The sequence below is a fragment of the Gossypium arboreum genome, chromosome 13 (assembly GCF_025698485.1).
Source record: "Gossypium arboreum isolate Shixiya-1 chromosome 13, ASM2569848v2, whole genome shotgun sequence".
Classification (NCBI taxonomy): Eukaryota; Viridiplantae; Streptophyta; class Magnoliopsida; order Malvales; family Malvaceae; genus Gossypium; species Gossypium arboreum.
The window spans coordinates 34,474,003-34,491,603 of NC_069082.1; the positions used below are offsets into that span (position 1 = coordinate 34,474,003).

The window sequence follows — 17,601 nt, forward strand, 5'->3', positions numbered from 1 at the left end:
CAATAAAGGGTAAGTTAATATGTAATTTCTTTAAGAGTTTGACAAACTTACCGAATTGTTCTTCTGTTCTTTCTTTCGTCATTGCTTTAGGATATGGCACACGAGGTTCATGATTTGTACTTACCTGTTTGGGATCATTATTGTTTACCTCTTCTCATCCTTTGTTCATCATGTTGTCTTGCTATAATTCTGGTTCAGGTGCAATGAATCCTTCCTTATCTTGAGTGCTAATTGCATTGAAGTGTTCCCTCGGATTAGGTTCAGAATTACTTGGTAGGCTACCTTATGGTCATTCGGAGATTAGTTTGGACAGCTGGCCTATTTGAGTTTCGAGTCCTTGGATCGATGCTTGTTGATTCTTAAGTGCTGGTTTGATATTTTGGAAACAGGTTTTTGACACCAAGATGAATTTAGAAAGCATCTCTTCAAGGTTTGGTTTTTTCTCCTGTTGATAAGGTGCCCTGAGGATTTTATGGCTTTTGATTTCCTTGACCACCCTAGGAGAAATTTGGGTGGTTCCTTCAACCTGCATTATAAGTATTACTGTATGGGTTATTTTGAGATCTAAAGTTATTGTTACCTATATAGTTGACTTGTTCCTCTTCAGTTGTAAGATTGAAGGATTGGTATTCTGTATGTACACCTCCTCCACTTGAGTCACACCTCATTACTGGATGTACCTGCATAGAACCAAGAAAACTATCAATCTTTTTATTGAGAAGTTCTACCTGATTAGAGAGCATGGTGACTGAATCGATGTTATAGACGCCAGCTGTTTTCGTTGGCTTTGTCCTCATAACTTGCCACTGATAGTTGTTCAGTGACATCTCCTCTATGAATTCATAGGCATCTTCCGGTGTTTTATTGTTGATGGTTCTGCCAGTAGCTGCGCCAATCATTTGTCTTGTCGAGGGATTCACACCATTGTAGAACGTTTGAACTTGCAGCCAAAGTGGTAACCCAAGGTGAGGGCACATTCTCAGTAAGTCCTTGTATCTCTCCCATGCATCGTAAAGTGTTTCTAAATCCATCTGCATAAAAGAAGAGATATCATTACGCAATTTAGCCGTTTTAGCTGGCGGAAAATATTTTAGTAAAAATTTCTCAGTCATTTGTTCCCAAGTAGTGATAGACCCTCGTGGTAACGAGTTCAACAATTTTTTAGTTTTGTTTCTCAGTGAAAAGGAAAATAATCGAAGATGAATGGCATCATCAGAAATGCCATTAATTTTGAATGTATCGCAAAATTTAAGAAAATTCGCCAAGTGCGTGTTGGGATCCTCATCCTGCAAACGATCAAATTGAACAAACTGCTGTATCATCTGAATTGTGTTAGGTTTTAGTTTGAAATTATTCGCAGCAATATCAAGTCTAACTATACTAGACTCAGTTCCTGTTAAAAAAGGTTTAGCATAATCATACATAGTACGTGGAGCAGGATTTTAATTAGCTGCAATTGCAGGAGGCAGCTGATCGCCTGGGTTTTCAGCCATCTCGTCGGTTGGGGTTTGAGTATCGTCTTCTCGCTCATTCTCTGTGTAACGTAAACTGCGCCTTATTTCTCTTTGATTTTTGCGAATTGTACGATCAATTTCTTCGTCAAAAAGTATTGGTCCTGATAGGTTTCTTCTAGTCATAAACTATAAAAACCTGCCAAGAGAGAGAAAATGTAAATTAATAAATAATAAAATAAAATAAAATTGCAAGAAAAAAATGGCTAAAGTAATAAAAATTTAGTGTTCCTAATATTTCGATCCCCGGCAACAGCGCCAAAAACTTAATCGTGTGATTCGTAACAAGTAATAAATATTTATAATGAAGATCAAACCTAGACTAACTATTATCACGATGAAAAGGCAAGTGCACCTATCAAACAATAGTATAGTAACGGCAAGACTGGGATATCGTACCCAAGGGAACAAAAAGTACTAGCAATAGCTATCTTTTTATTATCTAGCCTAAGAATAAAAGGGTTTGTTTATTAAACTAATTATTTAAACTAATTAACAGATTTAATTAAAGCAAAGAGAAAATTTGGAAAAAGACTTGAAGAATAGCAATTGATAAAGACGACACCCAATGAGGAATCCACCTAGATTTCACTTGTTATCTGACTTTGAACCGGACGTTTTATTCACTTGACTTGTTCTGTAGAGATCCCTAAGTTAAGCTATTATCCCTATTCAAGACTAATAACGTCTAATCCCTAGATTGAATAACCGAGATTTTTCTCTAATTAACACTCTAGGGTTGCATTAACTCGATCTATGGATCCCCTTATTAGGTTTCAGCCTAATTTGGCAAAATCTCGTAACTCTATTTCTAGGCGTTCGATCAACTCCGCTTAATTATGCCAAATCTACTCTTAGGTAGGGTCTATTCCTCCTTTACAAAAGCACATCAAATCATGAACTAATACCCAGAATATTAACTCAAGCATTAAGAACACATAATTAAGAACAAATCAAGTATTTATCATACAGTTCAGTTAATAATAACAAGATCCATCATAGGTTTTATCCCTCTTAGGTATTTAAGGGGTTTAGTTCATAACAAAATAAGAGTAAATCTCAAAAGTATAAAAATAGCAAGACGTGAATAAAACTCTAAAACCCCTGAAGGAATTCTGAGAGAGATCTTCAGTCTTGGAGTAGCTCAGGCTTTTGAGATGGATCATCTGGCTTCCTTCAAGTAATTCCCGGCATGTGGTATTGTATTCCAGAAAAGTTCTGGAAAGAGCAGCCTCTTTCTAGGTCACACTTAGGGTGTTTATATAGGTTTTGGATTGGATTTCTTCCTCCCTAAGTACCTTTTGTCGTGTAATACAACTCTTTGAAAAAGGGACACGCCCGTGTGCCATGGCCGTATGACGTGATTACTAGGCCATCTTCGATCCGTTGAATTGCACACGACCATGTGGGCTCAATGGCTAGGCCGCGTGAATCGTGAAAACCTTGGTCGACACCCCCGAAGGCCATAGGCGTGTGAGATGCCCATGTGGCAAGGCTTAGGCCGTGTCATGTTCTCGATTTAGCCCGTTTTGGTCCCTTTTTAGCTCGTTTTTGCTCCTTTTAACTCTTGGTGCTTTCTTGAGTACAAAACATGAAATAACCAGATTAAGAGCACCAAAATCCACAAATCTAGTAATAAACATCCATAAATATGCTAAGTATTTGGCGTGTAGATATGTATAATTTGGCGTTTATCTGCCAGCCATGAGCGATCTCATCGACTGAGGCCATTTTGAGTCATATTGGGCTGAATTGGACCGTGTGGGCCCCATAGGCTTGTGGTCCTCACATAGGTAAACCACACAGACGTGTGGAATTTATTGGGCCAGGCTGTGTAATACACACGGCCAAGGCCATTATGGGCTGTGTGGGCCACACAGGCATATGGGCCCCCATGGGCTCGTAATATGGGCCATGGGCCCATTTTCACTGTTTGACTGTTAACGTTGCACGGGTAGCCCAAGGCGACTGTGAACCTACTGTTCGGTCAGTAAGTGTACCTAGACCCCTATTTGATAAAATGATTGTTTTGCCCCTACATGATAATATGACTATTTTGCCCCTACATGATAAAATAATTATTTTGCCCCTATGTGATTTATGACTGTATTTAGCATTCTATTTTAACTGTATTGAGTACGTGCATAATATTATGACAAGACATGACATGATGCATGATGTGTTGCATGGGGATGGGCTTTAATATGATTGGAGGAAGTGTACTGAACTGGTAGCTCTGCTGCAAATACTGTTTAGTGCCGCAACTGGTATTATTTGTAGTGTAGGCATGGTTGGGTTGATTATATCCCCACATGGAGTGTAGGGTCGGACGGAGATGGAGTGTAGAGGCTGGTTAGGTAAGATTTCTTGATTGCATATATGTACTGTTACTGTTATTGAGATGGGCTCAGGCCCAAACTGATACTGATACTGTAATGGGCTAAGGCCTTAACTGAAACTGAACCATTATTGAAATGGGCTTCGGCCCAGACTGTATTTGGTTACTGTATGGTTGTTTGATTTGGGATTATACACTGAGTTTTTGTAAACTCACCCATCTGTTTATCTATGCAGGTAATCCCCAGACTTATGTGGATCGGTGTAGCGGGGGACTCATAGGTGGCCACACAACTGCTATTATTTTCACATATGATTTTAATTATAAGTATTATTAGTTGGGGTATTTTTATTGTAATAAGGCCTCTTTGGATTTTACTTTTAATTTTGGATTTTTATTGGTTTTTGATTTAATACTGCTAGTAGTAGGAAAAGACGCGGGTTTTCAAAAAGATAAATGCTTTTCAAAGATACCACGAACACACAACTGGTTTTAAGAGCTTCCACAAGAAATAACATTTTAAAATAAAATATATTAACAACATTTTAATGTGAATAAATTTTTGACAATGACTCACGTTTGGAAAATGAACGACACGTCTTAAAATCATCTTTAAGATCACACAAGTTATTAAATAGAAAAGGGGTTTTCAACGACATCACACTTTAAGAAAAACACTTAAATGTGACATCGCCAGATTTGGCAATAACGTCCAGGCTAGGTTTGGAGTCTTACATAGGGTTCATGTATGAAATTTGACCCATGTGTAACATGCATGTATTTTGTTGATTAATGGAGGAATATGAATGTTTGATGCATGATAAACATTTTTTACTAGGTGATTTTTAGTGAAAACACTTAAAAAGGTGACTCATTTGTAGAAGTGTAAAAGCGGGTACTAATAATGTGAAATAAAGGAAATTATGGGCTGATATGAGCACAGTAGAGGTTCAGATAGGCTTGGGTAACCAAGAAAATGCATGCATTTCATTTTACGAGCCAAGGGACTAAATCATAAATAAGTGGAAAGATAGGGGTAAAAAGGTAATTTTACCAAAGTATGAATTATGGATCGATTTGAGTAATGTGATTAATAAACAAGTTAAATTTGATATTATAGATCAAGAAAAACATAGACCGGGTCTTGATCAAGGGAAAAATGAAGTATACGACGATTAGGTTTGATTACCATTATTTTTGTACCAAGGTAAGTACATATGTAAATAATGTGACAATGTGGTATGCCATGTTGTTTTAACATTATCTGATAATTATTTTATTGTTTATTATGTATGCTATGTCAAATGGTACTATTGTAAGCATGAATGATACTATGGTCGCTATCCACGACGTCACGATTAAGTTCAATAGAGGTGCAATGTGCAAGTGAGAAAAACCCCATTTGAGCCTTAGGAATAGTTTAGGATACAAGTGACATGACACTAGGAATTAAGAAGTGTGAACTCGTTGAGTGGTCCAAGTTCGTGATATATGTGGCATCCGAGCTTATTGAGTGGTCCGAGTTCGTGATGGATGCGATACATGTGATTTAGTTTCGGGAAATGGTCTTCTGTGTCCTACCGGTGGCTAGGCAATCCTTGAGTGGTCAGATACTTGGTAGCTTTTGTGAGCAACCCGTGTAGTTACACCTTAATCGATAGCTTACATGAGCAAGCCCGTGAGTAGCTCTATTCTGAGCGTTTCATGATATGAGGTAGCTTAGGCTACATATTTTTATGTGGCACTTATGTGAAAGTTTTCATGTATCAAATAGTATTTCGAGTGTTCAATGAGTATTATAATGGATGTGTGATGAAAGTCCTAAGATGGGCATGGTAATGAAGGTAAAGTTATTTGGTATGCTACGGGTATGTATAGGTACGTATGTTATACTCATGAGTGATGCCTTGTTAAATGATGATATATGACGAGAAAGTACATTCATATATATATATATATATATGAATACTTGATAAATGAGCTAGAATGCTTGAATGATGAATAATCTTGGTGGTTATGGTATTATATCTGTATGGTTATGGTTTACTAATATTGCATATTATTTGCATGTGGACTTACTAAGCTTAAATGCTTAGTCCCCTCTCTTTTCCATCCTTTGTAGTTCCACCAAGCTAGCTTGGGGATCGAAAGTTGTCGGAGCATTCGATCACACTATCAAAAGAATATTGGGTATTGTGAATTTGTTATCTTGAGTATGGCATGTATATGGGACTTGGTTATTTTGTGATATGTGTCATGTTATTTTCGTCAAATTGTGAAAGCCTATGATGTTGATGATTCATTTTGTAATAGCCATGTGATATGGCTCAGGATTGATTCTTGGGTTGTAATATCTAATTGCTTATGCATGCATGTGTTGATGCCTTGATGATGTGCTATGTGGTTTGTGTGATGGATATATAATGAGATATTGTCTTGATGACGTGGAATATGATTGCTTGGTGAATGTATGAAGCTATATGGATTAAATACTAGGAGATAAGGAATGGTTTAATAACTTAAGATGACAATAGTTATAAACATACAACTTGAAATTTTGATAATTAAGTTGATATGCATGAAGTTTCTATAGAATGCTTCCAAATCGTGAGATTAAGGGAATGTGCAATAGGATGATATTATAAAGATGTGAAAGTGCTATGGTGTTGAATATTAAGTGTCTAAGTATGTCATGTTGCATGCTATGAAATATGCTTATTAAGGGTGGAAATTGGCTTGGAAAATAGCCTTCAAATTGTCCACACAGGTAGACCCTAATTTTGCAAGTCAGTATGCTTAGTAGTAAACACATGGGCTAAGACTTGGGCATGTGTCTTGGCCGTGTGAGAGACACAGCCTACCCACATGGGTGTGTACTCCGACCGTGTAAAGTCTACACTTTTTTGTGAAAAATTTATTTAATTTTAATTGACCACATGGTCTGGCCACACGGTCGTGTGATACGGCCGTGTGACCCTAAATTAGTGCTAACGTCATAGTCAGAGAGTTACACAGCTGGAGGACACGGGGGTGTTGAGAGTACACGGGCGTGTCCCTTGTCTCACACAGACATGTGGATCTGTATTAGGGAAAATTTTCCCAAACTACTCTTAAAGTTCCTGATTTAGTCTCGATCCTTTTTCAATGGGTATTTTGGGCCTCGTAGCCCATATTAGAGATAAATTGTGTATGTATGAATGAAATTGATTTGAAGAAAAAATTTATAGCTCAATATTGCATGAATGACTATGTATGTTTTCGGTAATGCCTCGTACTCTATCCTGGCGTCAGACACAAGTAAGGGGTGTTACAATGCATGCTTGTGTGAAAATTTCATGCAGAAATTCTATGCATAAAATGTCCAGTTGAAATCTAGGGACCAAAGTGAATAAGATGCAAAAATTGTGTTCTAGAAGCTTTTAGCATGGAATTGCTTTAGTTTATAAATTAGAAGGTCCTAATTAGCAACTTGATCAATTTCTATAATTTTGGACAAAAATGGACATACATAGGAAAAATTTGAAAGAAAGGCCTTAAGGGCATTTTAGTCATTTGGTAATTAAAAGAATAAAAAGGGAAAAATCAAAGCAAAATTTCCTCATGTTCTTCAAGCTAAGGCCGAAACTTTGAAGCTCTCTATAGCTAGGGTTTCTTCACTTTCAAAGCTTGATTGTAAGTCAATCCTAGCCCCGTTTTTAATGTTCTTTATATTTTTTAAGTTGTCATCAATTTCTACCATTGTTTTGAGCTAGGGTTCATGTTCAAAAACAAAACCCATGTGTGTCATGCATGTATTTTGATGTTTAATAGAGGAATATGAAAGTTTGATGTGTGTTTAACATGTTTTACTAAGTGATTTTCTATGGAAATGCATAGAAAGGACCTATTTGTAAAAGATGCAAAATGAGTAGTAAGATGTATGTTTTAATGAGAAATCTTGGCTGCTATGAGCATGTTATAAGTTTGACAAGGCTTGGGTAACAAAGAAAATGAACACATTTCATTTTATGAGTCTAGGGGCTAAATTGTAATTTTGTGAAAGTTTAGGGGCAAAATTATAATTTTTCCAAAGAATGATTTATGGACTGATTTGAACAATGTAATAATTAAATAAGTGAAATTTGTTGTTATAGATCAAGAAAAACGGAGTCCAGATCTAAACTGAGGGAAAGCAAGGTTTTGGACTAAAATGTAAAGTTAGCAATATTTTGGGACCGAGGTAAGTTGTGTGTAAGTAATTCAAAAATTTTATTATCGTGTATTTAATGCTTGGTGTTATATGAAATATGAGTAAATGCTCTTATGGAATTTGACTTGAAATGATTCAATAATATTTTGATGATAGCTTTTATATCTCGGAAATCCTGGGTGACCTTAAGGAATACTTAGGATTTGGATGTCATGACACCATGATTAACGAGATCTCGTGTAAGACCATGCCTAGGGCATGGCATCGGCATCGATACATGATCCCGTGTAAGACCATATTAGGGATATGGCTTTGGTATTGATAAGTGATTTTGTATAACACCATATTTGGAAGATGGCATCGATATGAGGTCTCGTAGAAGACCATGTTTGGGACATGGCGTCGACACTAATTAGGGACTTCATATAAGACCATATTTGGAATATGGCATCGATGTGTGGTCCCATGTAAGACCATGTTTGGGACATGGATTTGGCACCCTATTTGGTGTATGATAATCTCGAACGTCCTTTAGTATTCCAAGTGGTTTAACGGGCCATTCAAGATCAAGGTTAAGAGATTGAGAAATATGAATAAGCTATGAGTAGTATAGGTATGTACGTAAACCTTATGAGTATGAAATTTCATTCATGTGGAAAATTTTAGCATGAGTAAGATAAGTTGGGAAGTTCAATGACATTTATTATCAACTCTTATTATGTCTATTGTGTGTAAATTGATAATGTTGTGGTAATTAGTAACATGTTTAACTCATGAAATTGTATGATCTATGTTGTTTATCAGTTACATACAACTTACTAAGCTTTATGCTTACCCCCTCTCTCTTTTCCCGTTTTCTTAGCATCGCCAAGCTAGCTCGAGGATCGTGGATGTCGGAGCTGAAGTCACACTATCAACAAATCTTTTGGGGTACATTTGGTATAATACATTTAAGTATGGCATGTATAAGGGACTTAATTTTTTTTATGCGTGTCATTTTGGTTGGCCAAAGTGATGGCCCATATTGGTATACCAATTCATTTTGTATATGGCCCTGAAGTATGGCTCATATTGATTATTGGTTTGTAATCCTAGATATTGATGCATGCATGAGATGTGTTGAAGCCTTTGAGTTGTGTGATGAGTTGGTTGTTGACAATGAATGATAAAATATGGAATCTATGCTTGATGGATGATTGATATAACTTGGTTAGGTAATAGCATGGTCTAAAGTAAGGAAATGTTTTGAATGATTCTAGTAAGTTATGGAGACCCAAATATGTATACTTTGGCATGTAATAGTCATGCATGTGTTAAACTATGGATGTTTAAGTAAACCATTTATGCCATGATATTCAGCATTGGCATATGAGAGTGTGCATGTATTAGTGAGGGTGACAAAAAGGCTTGGAACATAGCCTCAAAGCTGTCCATACGGGTAGACACACGAGCATGTGTCTAGACCATGTGTGACACACGGTCAGTGTAACACCCCTCACCCGTATCCGTTATTAGGATAGTGTTCGAGGTATTATCGAAACTTTACATTTAAAACATACTGAATTGACTTACCAAGTTTAGCTCAGATTTGAAACTTTTAGGCATTCACATCTTGTCCCTTAAATGGGCCTTCAAGGCCCTAAATATACATAGAGATAGTTCGGGATAGGACCAGGAACATTTAATAACTTTAGAAAATTTCCTTACTTAGAAGTGTCACACGCCCGTGTATGATGGGCCGTGTGGTCACCTACGCCCGTGTGGCCTAGGGCACGTCCATGCCTCTAACCCGTGGGCAACATTGACTTTTAGGCACGGCCAAGACACACGCCCATGGGCTCACCCCGTGTCCAAAACTTGAGCATTCTGTTAAATTAACATGGCCAAGACACACGCCCATGTGTCCTACCCGTGTGCCAATTTGACTTAAAGTTTTAGGTGCAGGGGACACGGGGCCATACCACACGCCCATGGGGATGGACCGTGTGTCACACACGGCCTAGACACACGCCCGTGTGTCTAACTATGTGGACCTTAATAGGCTATTTTCCAAGCCTTTAGTCACCCTTTTATACTTCTTCTTCTTAATAGATACCAAATTCAAAGTAAAAGATGATTATGCACTTGTAAATGATCTTGATGAAGTTAGTTGTATGGAAACCTCATATCATTGGTTTCATATAAAAAGGTTATTTCCCATCTAGTATTTATGGGTTCTTATGTTATTATAGCACATTCAAAATTTGGCTCGTTTTTTAACTCATTGCCAATTATAGTAACCCATCATTTTAGAACATAAACATGCTTATAAATGCAGGTCATAGCCTACTTTCAAATATGCCAATTTCTATGGCCTTGTACAAAAAGATGAATACATCTTTACATGCCTTCATTTGGCAATTCAAATGAAACATATGAAAAAATGCTCAAAGCCATATACATGCCATTAACAAAATAAAAGTGTCTTTATACCAAAGCTTGACTAGTTGATAGTGTGTTGCTTCTCCAATCGTCTTCCAATTCTTGTGAGTCCTCGAGCTCTGTAAAACAGGGAAAAAAGAGGGGGTAAGCATTTTCATGCCTAGTAAGCTCGAATAACCGGAAAGTAAACTTATCGAGTAATTAGCATACATCCACACTTAAATCATGAAATCATAAATTATGAAGTGATTTCCTATCACATGCACTCAATCAATGAGTTAGTCAGATAATAAAGCATCATGTAATTTATGTAGATGAGCTCATCATTCATCATCTTATTGGCATACATCATATTAATCCCGTTGAGTTTCTAGGAAATCTCGATGGAATACCCATTATCCGTCAATTCTTACGAATGATCATTTCACATATATGCACTCCCGCGAACCTCACATCTCATGGCAGGATTACCAGTCCAGGCTAAATCCCCCATATCATGAACTCATAAGGTGATGTCGGGATTACCAGTCCAGGCTAAATCCCTTAAAGTAATAAACACCCTTAAAGAACTCGGATCTGAATTACTAGTCCAGGCTAAATTCAGACCCTAATAGGATTACCTATCCAGGCTAAATCCTCAATGCACATATATTCTTCGGGAGGCTCGATCATTCAAGGAACACTCGTCCGAGCTAGATCCTTTCCATACTCGACATCATGGATTACCCGTCTGGGCTAAATCCTTACCGCAACACATGCAGCATCTCTTTACACATATCAAAGAGGGTTTATCCATCGAATTCCCTTTGTCAACCTCATCCAAGACATTTTTCACATGTTACCATCAAATATGCATTTCCATGATTTTTCATGCTAATAATAAATGCAATCATCATGCATTCATAAATCATTCAATTACGCATATTAGGGGTTTACTTTAAGTTATCCAAACTTACCTGGTATTCGTTTCAGAGATATGTTTCGGTTATTCCGAAACCTTGCGTTTACCACGATCGACCTTCAAAATTTGTTCTTCGGGGTCTATAACAGCAAAATTAACTCATTAATACCCCCACATTATACATTTCAAGTTTAATATCTACCCCCGATCCAAATGATCGTTTTTCCCCTAACCCTTCACATTTTTATGATTTAGTCCCTAGGCTTGTATAATGAAACACATGCACTTTTTATCTTACCCAAGCCTAGCTGAACACCTTTCCTTCTTACGGTAGCCCACATTATCCATTATTTTCTCATTTCTACCACACATTTACATCTTTTGCAAAATAGTCCCTATAAGGGTTTCTCATGAAAATCAACTAGGAAAAGATGTTTAACACACATTAATCTTTCATATTCCTCCATAATCTATCAAAATAGAAGCAACTCATGCATGGGTAAATTTTTAAATATGAACCCTAGCATGAAATATGGGTAGAAACGGAGAGAGCAAGCTACTGGGAGTTCAAAAATACAAATAACATTAAAAACGAGGCTTGGGAGCACTTATTATTGAGCTTGGAAAGCTTGAAACCCTAGCTATGGTGACAAGAGAATTTCGGCAGCTATGGGGAAGAAAATGGCTGATTTTGGCTTTATTTTTCCCATTTTATTTCATTAAAAAGCCAAATAACCAAAATGCCCTCATGCCCTTTCTTTAAAATTTTAACCATGCAAGTTGATTTTTGTCGCAAAATTTAGAATTTGAGAAAATTGCTCTCTAAGACCTTCTAGTTCATAATTTAAAGCAATTTCGTTCAAATTGCTTCTAGAAGACAAGTTTTGTAATTTATTCAATTTAGTCCCTAATTTCTAATTGGACATCGTATACTAGAATTTCTTCATGAAACTTTAACACATGCATATATTCATATTCTAGGCCTCATAATAATCATAAAATAAATATTTTGATGTTGGATTTGTGGTCCCGAAACCACTATTTTGACTAAGCCCTATTTCGGGATGTTATATTTCTCCCCCTCTTAGGGACTTTCGTCATCGAAAGTCTTACCAGAAAATAGATTCAGATATTGGCTTCTCATGGTTTCTTTCGGCTCCCATGTAGCTTCTTCAACACCATGTCGATGCCATAAAACTTTTACTAGATCCATATCTTTATTTCTCAACTGTTTAACCTCGTGAGCCAATATCTTAACCAGTTTCTCTCCAGAAGTCATGTCTGGTCGAATTTCAATCTCAGTTGGTGAAATCACATGAGAGGGGTCTGATCGGTATCTCCTTAACATGGATACATGGAACACATCATGAATCTTTTCCAGTTCGGGTGGCAACACCAAACGATAGGCTAACGATGTAACGCCCCAATTTTTGAGATTTCTGTAATTTTTAATGAATTTTAGAAATATTGTGTTTCGACTGTTTGGTGTGGGTCTTAGTATGTTGGTGGTCCTTTAAAAGGCCCAAGAGTAAGTTTAATTCGAGGCAATTCCTGAATTTTTAAATTTTGGAGAGAGAGGGTTCTGGCGATATGGGCTTTTAAAATTGAGGTGGTAAAATAGGACTCAAAAAGATCTGTGGTAAAGTGGCATGTGGCGCCACCTAGGTGTTTGGAGAGTGATGTGTGGATGTTTAGGGGGAGCCAGAGTTCAAGTCCCAAGGTAAGCATGTTGTTACTTTTATTTTTGTGTGCATGTGCCGGGCATGTGATAGAGCTTAAGTGAAAATTCGGCTAGGGCTTTAGGAAGGTTGGGTCGTGGGTCTAAATGGCCATTAGGGCAAGCTTTATTTTCTTTTTGTTTTGCCGAATTCGGGTTAGCCACCTAGAGCCTTCACTTTCATTCTATTATCTTCTTAGTATCGCAAAAAAGCCGAAAAACGCAAAGTTAGATCTCCTGAGTGCCAAATTCTTCCTTCTCTTCTCATCTCTTCTTCTATTTTCTTTTCTCCTTCTTTTCTTCTCTGGCCGAAACATTCCTACCATTATACTCATCTCCTCTTTCATTCCCATTCTTTTCTAAACCTCTATAGCCGATTACCATAAAAGCCAAAATCCCGAAAGTTGTTTCTTGTGTCGATTTATTCTAGTCAAAATCCTCCTATTTTCTTCATCTCTTTTGGCTGATTTTCACATCCTCTAAACCTCAACCTCTGTCGGCAATACCATTGCAAAAACCACCATACCAAATTATCTTCCTCTTCACAGTTCCAAAAGCTGAAAACACCATAGTTTTTAGGGACATATAGCCGAATCTTTAGATCTCTAAGATTCGATTTCTGCTAATGTTTAAGGGCTGGATCTGCATCAGATCTGAGTAGAAACTGAAGTGGAATCGTTTTGGTTGAAAGAACCTAAGGTAGGTACTCAAATCTATTCTTTATTTTGGGTTTTAGAAAAGCTGAAATCCCTAAAGGCATAGGGAGGCTGTCGATTGGAGCTTAAGGCTCTAAGGGTTCTAATAATTGATTTGTTTTGGTGTTAGTGTGATCTAGAGGCTGTTGATCGAAGGCTTGAACAAGTGGAGCAACTAGATCTAGATCTAGTCTTTAGTTTTGGCAGAGGTAGGATCTCAAGAGCCATAGGTATTGATGGCCGATTATGGTAAGTAAGTTTATGATGGTTGCCATTGTTTTCTGGATCTGATATGTCTAGTGACGATTGTAGGATACCGTGGGAGATTTCGGTATCAGTTGTCGCAAATTAGGTGTGTAAACGACACTCACTAGTAGACTAGATCGGTAAAAGCCAAAAAGCTGAAATGCCGAAAAGCTGGCATTTCGGGAACTTGCGAGCATGCGAACGCTCGTGGGATTGTTTGTATTGATAATCTTGGTAATTTCAATGGTAAGATTGCAAAGTGCGCAATTTCGTGCACCTTAGTGAATTTGAGCTTCGATGAGCCGAAATTGGGTAATGGGCTAACGGGCCCATTTTGGTAAAAACGTCCGGTAAGTATTCTGAAGACACGTTAATAACTATAATGAGCATGAAACCCTAAAAAGACTGATAAAATTACTGAAATACCTTTGTAAGGTAGAATTACCGTAATACCCCTAAAGGAGTAAGTTTACGATTACGCCCCTCGAGGGTAAATAACTGTTCTTACGCTATAATCTGACTGCCTTTCTGAAGCATGCCTTGTTAATTATATATATTCTGCATACATGTCATATTGTATAGGGTTGGGTTTTATTATGGAGGAAGAACCCGTTCTGGTGGCTATGCCACATATTCTGATATAAGCAGCTTTGCTGCAGATTATATTTAGTGCCACAACGGTGCTAACACTGTAAGTGTAGGGATGGCGTGGGTGATTTATTCCCCACGGGAAGTGTAGGGATGGAAGGAGGCAAGTGCAGGGTTGGATCGGGTTATCATGCATTAATCATATGAGACTATTTTCTTATGGGCCAACTGTATTAAAATGGGCCCAACTGTGTTAATATGGGCAAGGCCCAATATATCTCGACTTGTAATAGGGCTACGGCCCAGATTGATACTGATATGGGCTAGGCCCAGTATACTCTGATACTGTAAGGGGCTATGGCCCAAATTAATATTGATATGGGCTAAGGCCTAGTTAACTCTGATTTCTGAATAGGGTTTAGGCCCAGTAAAGCTTCAATTGATTTGGGCTCTGGTTGGGATACTTTACACACTGAGTTCTCCAAACTCACCCCCTTTTTCCCATCTTTGCAGGTGAGCCTTAGATCGGTGGACTTGGAGCTGGAAGGATCCAGAGTGGCCATGTGGACTGTTTAAGATAAGTGTTTATGCCTTCACTTTTATTCTAGATTATTTCCTTTATGTTTTCGGGTTTTAATTTGTAATAAGGCCACTTTAATTATTTTTAATTGTTTTTAGTATGTTTTGTTAGCTTAGATATGATATTGTTTTAACTATTTGAAATTGAATAGCTCTAGGGCGCGTTTTAAAAAGGTTACTTGATTTCAAAATATCCCGATAATAAGGCAAAGCTTCCGCAATGAAAACGTTTTCAAAATTAATAACCTTTTCAAATGGTTTTAAACGAATTGGTTTTCCCTGAACAATCACTCAGTTAAAGTGTGGCAATGGTTGTGTGCATGTCTAGGATTGGATCCGTGAAGAGCTGGGTACTTAAGCAGTCTAATTGACTCACCTTGTAACACCCCGAACCTGAGACCATCGCCGGTGTCGGACACGAGGGGTTAGCAAGCCAAGTTCACTTGTTTTGCCCATCCATTGGACCAAGATGTCATCAATGAACACGACTACGAATCGATCCAAATATGGTCTAAAAATCCGATTCATGAAATCCATAAATACCGCAGGGGCATTAGTGAGCCCAAACGGCATCACTAGGAACTCATAGTGACCATATCTCGTTCTGAAGGCAGTCTTGGGTACGTCCGAATCTTGGATTCGCAATTGATAATAGCCCGATCTCAAATCTATTTTCGAGAACACTGAGGCTCCCTTTAGTTGATCGAACAAGTCATCGATACGTGGCAATGGATATTTGTTCTTTATTGTCGCTTTATTAAGTCGACGATAATCGATGCTGCAACCGCATGGTTCCATCCTTCTTTTCACGAACAACACCGGCGCACCCCAAGGCGAAAAACTCGGCGAGTAAAACCTCTATCCACCAATTCTTGCAATCGAGCTTCCAACTCCTTTAATTCCGTTGGTGCCACACGATACGGAGCTATCAAAATTGAGTGGTACCGGTACCAATTCGATGCCAAATTCTATTTCCGAACAGTGGTAAACCCGGCAATTCTTGTGGAAAACATCCGGTATTCACAAACCACGGCGCAGATTCGGGTTTCTTTTCGATTCCTTGTCATCGAAAGCACGACGCAAGGTACGCCGCACTCTTTTCTTACATATTTTCGGGCCAACATTGCGATATTACGGTGGCAACCCTTTTAAGTCCGTAGACTTAACCCGAATTATCTCGTTATTCGTGCACCTCAAATCGATAGTCTTGCTTTTGCAATTTACGACCGCATCGTGCATGGTCAACCCATCCAAACCAAGAATAACGTCGAATTCATCGAACGGCAAAAGCATCAAGTCCATTGGGAAACAAGAACCTCGGAACACTAGGGGACTTTTCTTGCACACTTTGTTGACAAGCACGTAATGACCCAAGAGGTTTGACACCGAATTACAAACTCAAGAGACTCAATAGGCAAAGTCTTCTTTGGATGCTAAGGTTTCACATATATAAGATTGAGTAGAACCGGGTCAATCAAAGCAATCACATTAGTATTGAAAAGAGTGAAAGCACCGGTAATGACATCCGGAGAGGCAAGATCCTCGCGGCGTGCGTATGGCATAAGTCCTCGCAGAGCACGAGCCTCGGATCTGATGGTAGCATCTCTAGATCCTCTCGACCGCCACCGACATTGCCCATATTTCTAGGTGGCCTACCTCGGCGATGGTAGCACCCGAGTTTCCATTCGACTCACATTCTGCTCAAGCATCCTCGGGCAATCCTTCCTAAAGTGGTCGGCCGATCCACACTTATAGCGAGAGCAATCACGAAACCAACAGCTCCCGAATGCCATTTGCCACAATGTTGACACTCCGCCTCTCTCGGCGATCATTTCCACCATCTGGCGATCAAGTGACTCGTGTGGTCACAGGGGTCGATCGCGTCCTCGTCTAGAAAAGCCCAAAGCACCTCTAGACCGGTTCACATCATCTCGAAATCTCTTGATTGCTGTTGAAGAGACTTTCCGAGGACCTCTTCGAATTCTCCAGTTCCCACATCAGCTTTTTGTTTCTCCTTTCTAAGCTCTTCGACTTTACAAGCTCGCTCAACAAGTACTACGATCTCTCGTATTTCGAGAATGCCAACGAACATCCTTATATCATCATTCAGCCCATCCTCGAAGCGTTTACACATAATAGCTTGCAGACGAAATGCATTCTCGCACAGTCGGCTAAGCCTCACAAATTTCGTTCATAGTCTGTGAACCGACATAGAACCTTGCTTAAGATCAAGAAATTCCTTCGCTTTTGGTCGATGAATCTCGATCGATATATTTTTTTTTTTTTTTGAACTTGGTTTGAAAGAATTTCCAAGTCACTTGCTCTCTAGGTACCACGAAGTCGAGTACTCCACCAATAGTAGGTGGAATCACGTAGCAAGGAGATGGTACACTTTAAGAACTCATCGGTGTACAAG

The 17,601-nt window shown here is 38.5% G+C and overlaps 1 non-coding gene across 1 annotated transcript; it reads left to right on the top strand.

Annotated features, from left to right (window-relative positions):
- Positions 1-957: 957 nt before the first annotated feature.
- On the top strand, positions 958-1,064 carry LOC128287589 (small nucleolar RNA R71). Its single transcript, XR_008278289.1, has one exon. It is a non-coding gene; the product is annotated as a small nucleolar RNA R71 (small nucleolar RNA).
- The last annotated feature ends 16,537 nt before the right edge of the window (positions 1,065-17,601 follow it).